General features: G+C 45.2%; 1 long non-coding RNA gene across 2 annotated transcripts; it reads left to right on the plus strand.

Annotated features, from left to right (window-relative positions):
* Positions 1 to 6,819: 6,819 nt before the first annotated feature.
* On the plus strand, positions 6,820 to 7,582 carry LOC139026783 (uncharacterized). 2 transcript variants are annotated; one of them, XR_011478725.1, is made up of 5 exons: positions 6,820 to 6,871; positions 7,123 to 7,173; positions 7,271 to 7,332; positions 7,381 to 7,467; positions 7,564 to 7,582. It is a non-coding gene; the product is annotated as an uncharacterized lncRNA (long non-coding RNA). The 2 variants fall into 2 exon arrangements; XR_011478724.1 differs by lacking the exon at positions 6,820 to 6,871 and having other exon boundaries at positions 7,106 to 7,173.
* Positions 7,583 to 7,869: the final 287 nt, after the last annotated feature.

Below are 7,869 nucleotides of genomic sequence, written 5' to 3' on the forward strand. Positions count from 1 at the left end.
TTTGAAGATTTCCCCTAGTGGTGTGGGGGCTGTGCTTTGGCAAAGTGGGTGGGTTATATCCTTCCTGTTTGGCCCTGTCGGGGGTATCATCGAACAGGGTCAGTGTCTCCCACCCCTCCTGTCTCAGCCTCCAGTATTTATGCTGCAGTAGTTCATGTGTCGGGGGGCTAGGGTCAGTCTGTTATATCTGGAGTACTTCTCCTGTCTTATCCGGGGTCCTGTGTGAATTTAAGTATGCTCTTCTCTATCTGTTCTGTTATAATCTCCACCCGGACAGCCAGAAGAGGACTGGCCACCCCTATAGCCTGGTTCCTCTCTAGGTTTCTTCCTAGGTTGGCCTTTCTAGGGAGTTTTCCCAGCCACCGTGCTTCTACACCTGCATTGCTTTCTGTTTGGGTTTTAGGCTGGGTTTCTGTACAGCACTTTGAGTATCAGCTGATGTAAGAAGGGCTTGATAAATAAATTTGAGTAGCTGCTGCCTTGGCAGGAACTAATGGGGATCCATAATAAACCCCAGGAAGAGTAGCTGCTGCCTTGACAGGAACTAATGGGATCCATAATAAACCCCAGGAAAGTAGCTGCTGCCTTGGCAGGAACTAATGGGATCCATAATAAACCCCAGGAAGAGTAGCTGCTGCCTTGCAGGAACTATGGGATCCATAATAAACCCCAGGAAGAGTAGCTGCTGCCTTGACAGGAACTAATGGGGATCCATAATAAATCCCAGGAAGAGTAGCTGCTGCCTTGACAGGAACTAATGGGGATCCATAATAAACCCCAGGAAGAGTAGCTGCTGCCTTGCAGGAACTAATGGGATCAATAATAAACCCTCAGGAAGAGTAGCTGCTGCCTTGACAGGAACTAATGGGGATCCATAATAAACCCCAGGAAGAGTAGCTGCTGCCTTGGCAGGAACTAATGGGGATCATAATAAACCCAGGAAGAGTAGCTGCTGCCTTGACAGGAACTAATGGGGATCCATAAATAACCCCAGGAAGAGTAGCTGCTGCCTTGGCAGGAACTAATGGGGATCATAATAAACCCTAGGAAGAGTAGCTGCTGCCTTGCAGGAACTAATGGGGATCAATAATAAACCCGGAAGAGTAGCTGCTGCCTTGACAGGAACTAATGGGATCCATAATAACCCCAGGAAGAGTAGCTGCTGCCTGGCAGGAACTCATGGGGTCCATAATAAACCCAGGAAGAGTAGCTGCTGCCTTGGCAGGAACTAATGGGATCCATAATAAATACAACACTGAACTCTACTCTACTGTATAGTACTGAACTGAACACTATTGTACTCTACTGTACTGAACTGTATAGTACTGAACTGAACACTACTGAACTGTATAGTACTGAACTGAACACTACTGAACTGTATAGTACTGTACTGTACCTACTAACTGTACTCTACGAACGCTACTGAATATTCTACCTACTGAACTATACTGAATATTCTACTTACTGAACTCTACTGAATATTCTACTGAACGCTACTCGATATTCTAGCTGAACCTACTGCCTTGGGGAGACTCATTCTGCGGTCTACCATGTCGCGGTAGAATATTGCTACTGAACGCTACTGCGAATATCTGCCTGGAACGCACTGAATATTCCCTGAACGTCTACTGGAATATTCTACTGCCTTACTGAATATTCTAACTGGAACGTCTAACTGAATATTCTGAACTGAACACTACTGAATATCTCTATCTGAAACGACTGTAATACTTTTTTCTACTGAAACACTACTGAATATTCTACTGAACGCTACTGAATATTCTACTGAAACGCTAACTGAATATTCTACTGAAACCGACTACTGAATATTCTACTGACACTGACTGAATATTCTCCTGAACTCTACTGAATATTCTCTACCTGAACTGAATTTCTACTGTGAATACTTCTACTGAATATCTACTCTAGCTGAACTCTACTGAATTTCTACTCTCTAACTCTACTGAATAGTCTATCTACTGAACCTACTAATACTTCTACTGAACTCTACTGAATATCTACTCGAATCTACTGAATACTTCTAATCTGAACTCTACTGAATATTCTACTGAACACTACTGAATATCTCTGAACCTATGGAATTCTCCTGACTCTACTGAATACTCTTTCTCCTAGGGAACTCTACTGAAATACTCTTCTTTTACTGACTCTACTGAATGTTCTACTCTACTGAACTCTACTGAATAGTCTACTCTACTGAACTCTTACTTCTACTTACTGAATGTTCTATCTTACTGAACTCTACTGATACTCTTACTCTACTGAACTCTACTGAATTACTGATCTACTCTACTGGAAACTTCTGACTCGAATACTCTACTGAATACTCGTACTCTATACTGAACTCTACTGAATATTCTATAGACGACTCTACTGAATACTCTACTGACTACTGAATTTACCTCTACTGAACTCTACTGAATGTTCTACTCTACTGAACTCTACTGAATACTTCTACTCTACTAGCTGAATACTCTACTCTACTGAACTCTACTGAATACTCTACTGTACTGAACTCTCTCTACTGACTGTATAGTACTGTTACTATGAATACTCTACTGAACGCTACTGAATATTACTCTACTCTACTGAATGTTTATATCCAGTCAACATATGCTGGATCACTTTCATATGAAATGACAAATATAGCAGGAGAAATGTGGGGTATGGTAGAGACCATGGCTTTGTAACCTTGGCCCTTCCTGTTTCCTGTTTAACTAAAACAGACCATTTCAAATCAGATGACAACAAACAAACAGAAAACATTTATTTCTATAACAAATATGGCACATGAATCACTAACAGAAATCTTCTTCCTCCAATATTTAGTTTATGGGACGACCAGTAACTGTCTGTTAGCACTAAGCATTGGAGAGGACCAGTAACTGTCCTGTTAGCACTAAGCATTGGGAGAGGACCATAACCTGTCCTGTTAGCACTAAGCACTGGAAGGACCAGTACTGTCCTGTTAAGCAATAAGCATTGGGAGAGGACCAGTAACTGTCCTGTTAGCACTAAGCATTGGGAGAGGACCACTGGCACAGTGAAAGACCTTGTCCTGTTAGCACTAAGCATTGGAGAGGACCAGTAACTGTCCTGTTAGCCACAAAGCATGGGAGAGGCCAGTAACTGTCCTGTTAGCCTAAGGCACTGGGAGAGCAAGTAACGTCCTGTTAGCACTAGATGGGAGGACCAGTAACTGTCTGTTAGCACTAAGCACTTGGGAGAGGACCAGTAACTGTCCTGCTTAGCACTAAGCATTGGGAGAGGACCAGTAACTGTCCTGTTAGCACTAAGCATTGGGAGAGGACCAGTAAACTGTCCTGTTAGCACTAAGCGAATTGGGAGAGGACCAGTTAACTGTCCTGTTAGCAACTAAGCATTGGGAGAGGACCAGTAACTGTCCTGTAGCACTAAGCATTGGGAGAGGACCAGTAACTGTCCTGTTAGCACTAAGCATTGGGAGAGGACCAGTAACTGTCCTGTTAGCACTAAGCACTGGGAGAGACCAGTAACTGTCCTGTTAGCACTAGCATGAAGGACCAGTAACTGTCCGTACACTAAGCATTGGGAGAGGACCAGTAACTGTCCTGTTAGCACTAAGCACTGGGAGAGGACCAGTAACTGTCCTGTTAGCACTAGACCATGGGAGAGGACCAGTAACTGTCCTGTTAGCACTAAGCATTGGGAGAGGACCAGTAAACTGTCTGTTAGCACTAAGCATTGGGAGAGGACCAGTAACTGTCCTGTTAGCACTAAGCATTGGGAGAGGACCAGTAACTGTCCTGTTAACTAAGCATTGGGAGAGGACCAGTAACTGTCCTGTTAGCACTAAGCATTGGGAGAAGGACCAGTAACTGTCCTGTTAGCATAAGCATTGGGAGAGACCAGTAACTGTCCTGTTAGCAACTAAGCATGGGAGAGGACCAGTAACTGTCCTGTTAGCACTAAGCATTGGGAGAGGAACTAGTAACTGTCCTGTTAGCACTAAGCATTGGGAGAGGACCAGTAACTGTCCTGTTGCACTCAGCATATGGGAAAGGAACCAGTAACTGTCCTGTTAGCACTAAGCATTGGGAGAGGACCAGTAACTGTCCTGTTAGCACTAAGCATTGGGAGAGGACCAGTAAACTGTCCCTGTTAGCACTAAGCATGGGAGAGGACCAGTAACTGTCCTGTTAGCACTAAGCATTGGGAGAGGACTAGTAACTGTCCTGTTAGCAGTAAGCATTGGGAGAGGACCCAGTAAACTGTCCAGTTAGCAGTAAGCTCATATGGGAATCAAGTTCACTGTGAGTGTTCTCTACTTATCACCTGTTGTATTCACGTTTCACGGTAAGGTCTAACTACACCTGTGTATTCAGCATTTCAACTGTGAGGTCTATACACCTGTTGTATTCAAGCATTTCACTGTGAGGGTCTACCTACACCTGTTGTTATTACAGCATTTCACTGTAAGGTCTACTACCCCTGTTGTATTCAGCATTTCACTTGAAGTCTACTACCACTGTGTATTCAGGCATTTCACTGGAAGTGTCTTCTAACACCTGTTTATTCAGCATTTCACTGTGGAGTCACTACACCTGTTGTATTCAGCAATTTCACTGTGAGTACGTACTACTTACAACACCTGTTGTATTCAGCATTTCACTGTAGAGGTCTACTACACCTGTTGTATTCAGCGCATTTCACTGTGGGTCTACTACAACCTGTATGTTTCAGCATTTCACTGTGAGGTCTACTACACCTGTTGTATTCAGCAGTTTCACTGTAGGTCTACTACACCTGTTGTATTCAGCATTTTCACTGTGAGGTCTACTACACTGTTTGATCGCGCATGTCACAATAGTCAGATTTGTTATGGCATGAATGTATCTGCCATCCATGGCACCATACGGTCTTTTCATAAGTTTCATCTGTTGCATATTAAGTGACAGGCAGAGTTGTTTCAGACAAACAACAGTTAAATCCTCTTCAAGTATTAATCAGACGTTTATTGTTGGGGAACATCAACGGCATTAAGGCCTTCATAACAAACTCTACTGCAACATCTCATCATACAACCTCTCCAGCTGCACCGCTTTCAGGATCAAAAATGAATGGACTGCTGTGTGTGTGTGTTTGTGTGTGTGTGTGTGTGGTTTGTGTTTGTTGGTGTGGCTGCGTAGTCGCGTGTGTGTCTCTCTCAGAAGTGCTCTGTAGCAGACGTGGTGTGTGTCCCTCCTCAGAAGGTGCTCTGTAGCAGACAGTGTGTGTTCCTCTCTCAGAAGGTGCGTCTGTAGCAGACAGTGACAGCCGGCAGCCCCCCCTGTAGGACATTTCGTCTGTGTTCGTGAACACTCCATCCATGTGGAGTGTGTCCCCGTGACCACAGCTCAGACAGAAGTTAGAGGCCTCGTACAGCCACGTGACAGATGGCACACTGGAAGGTGAAGCGCTTACACACACACACTGACAGTCCCCGCGCCTGGCTACGACATGCAGCAGTATACACCAACACTCTGAAGAGAGAGGGGAGAGAGAGGAGGAGAAGGAGAGGGTGTGATGGAGAGAGGGAGAGAAGTAGAAGGGTGGATGGAGAGAGGAGGGAGAAGTTAGAGAGGGGGTGGATGGAGAAGAGGAGGGAGAAGTTAGAGAGGGTGTGATGGAGAGAGGAGGGAGAAGTTAGAGAGGGGGTGGAGGAGAGAGGAGGGAGAGTTAAGAGAGGGGTGGATGGAGGAGAGGAGGGAAAGTTAGAGAGGGGGGTGAATGGAGAGAGGAGGGAGAAGTTAGAGGAGGAGGAGGAGAGGGGGAGAGGGAGAGGGGGTGGATGGAGAGAGGAAAACCAAATGGAGTCAGTAAATCAATTCAAAGCTCAAGTTCTCTCTATTGGATGATCTCTCTCAGTAATATAAAATTCTTCAGGCTCCATTCATGCGTATCGGACGATCCGATCTATAGCGCCATTGAAATGTACAGCGCAATGTCCGGCGTTGTGAAGCTGCCTTCACGGTAAACATGCATACATCGATCAATCAACGTTCCCCGCGTTTGGTATATACAGAGTTAGGTGTGACCTCATCTCTATCTGAGGGGTATATTACGAAGTGGGTGATGGAGTCTTCTCTCTATCTGAGGGGTTTGAGTTGGGGTGAATGGAGTCCTTCCTCTCTATCTGAGGGGTATATTACAGAGTTGGGTTGAATGTACCCCTACTCCTATCTAGGGTAATATACAGAGTTGGGGTTGAATGAGCCTTCCTCTCTATCTGAGGGGTGATATTACAGAGTTGGGGTTGAATGGGATGCCCTTCCTCTCTATCTGAGGGGTATATTACAGAGTTGGGGTTGAATGGAGTCCTCCTCTCTATCTGAGGGGTATATTACAGAGTTGGGGTTAATGGAGCCCTTCCTCTCTATTTGAGGGGATATTTACAAAGTTGGGTTGAATGAGTCCCTTCTCTCTATCTGAGGGGTATAGTTAATCAGAGTTGGGGTTGAACTGGAGCCCTTTCCTCTCTGATCTGAAGTATATTAAGAGTTGGGGTGAATGGAGCCCTTCCTCTCTATCTGAGGGTATATTACAGAGTTGGGGTTGAATGGAGCCCTTCTCTCTATTCCTGCAGGGGTAATTACAGAGTTGGGGTTGAATGAGCCTTCCTCTCTATTCTGAGGGTATATACAGAGTTGGGGTGAATGGAGTCCTTCCTCTCTATCTGAGGGTATAATTACAGAGTGGGGTTGATGGAGCCCTTCCTCTCTATCTGAGAGGTATATTATACGAGTTGGGGTTGAATGGAGCCTTCCTCTCTAATCTGAGGGGTAATATTACAGAGTTGGGGTTGAATGGAGCCCTTCCTCTCTATCTGAGGGTATATTACAGAGTTGGGGTTGAATGGAGTCTTCCTCTCTATCTGAGGGTAATTTACAGAGTTGGGGTTTGAATGGAGTCCTTCCTCTCTATCTGAGGGTATATACAGAGTTGGGGTTGAATGGAGTCCTTCCTCCTCTATCTGAGGGGTATATTACAGAGTTGGGTTGAATTGAGCCCTTCCTTCTCTATCTGAGGGGTTATAGTTAACTAGAGTTTGGGGTTGAATGGAGTCCTTCCTCTCTATCTGAGGGTATATTACAGAGTTTGGGGTTAATGGAGCCCTTCCTCTCTATCTGAGGGGTATATTACAGAGTTGGGGTTGAAATGGAGCCCCTCCTCTCTATCTGAGGGGTATATACAGAGTTGGGGTTGAATGGAGTCCTTCCTCTCTACTGAGGTATATTACAGAGTTGGGGTTGAATGGAGCCCCTCCTCTCTATCTGAGGGGTATATTACAGAGTGGGGTTGAATGGAGCCCTTCCTCTCTATCTGAGGGGTATATCAGAGTTTGGGGTTGAATGGAGTCCTTCCTCTCTATCTGAGGGGTATATTACAGAGTTGGGGTTGAATGGAGCCCTTCCTCTCTATCTAGGGGTATATTACAGGAGTTGGGGTTTGAATGAGTCCTTCCTCTTCTATCTGAGGGTATATTACAGAGTTGGTTGAAGGAGCCCTTCCTCTCTATCTGAGGGTATATTACAGAGTTGGGTTGAAGGGTCTTCCTCTCTATCTGAGGGGTATATAGCAGATTGGGGTTGAATGGAGTCCCTTCTCTCTATCTGAGGGGTTAATTACAGAGTGTGGGGTGAAAATGGCAGCCTTCCCTCTCTATCTGAGGGTATATTACAGACGTTGGGGTTAATGGACAGTTCCTTCCTCTCTACTCTGAGGGGTATATTAACAGAGTTGGGGTTTGAAACGGAGTCATCTCTCTATCTGGGGGGTATATTACAAGTGGGATGGAGCCCTCCTCATCTGAGGTATTTAGGGGGCGTT

The sequence above is a fragment of the Salvelinus sp. IW2-2015 genome, unplaced genomic scaffold, assembly GCF_002910315.2.
Source record: "Salvelinus sp. IW2-2015 unplaced genomic scaffold, ASM291031v2 Un_scaffold5803, whole genome shotgun sequence".
NCBI classification, from domain to species: Eukaryota; Metazoa; Chordata; class Actinopteri; order Salmoniformes; family Salmonidae; genus Salvelinus; species Salvelinus sp. IW2-2015.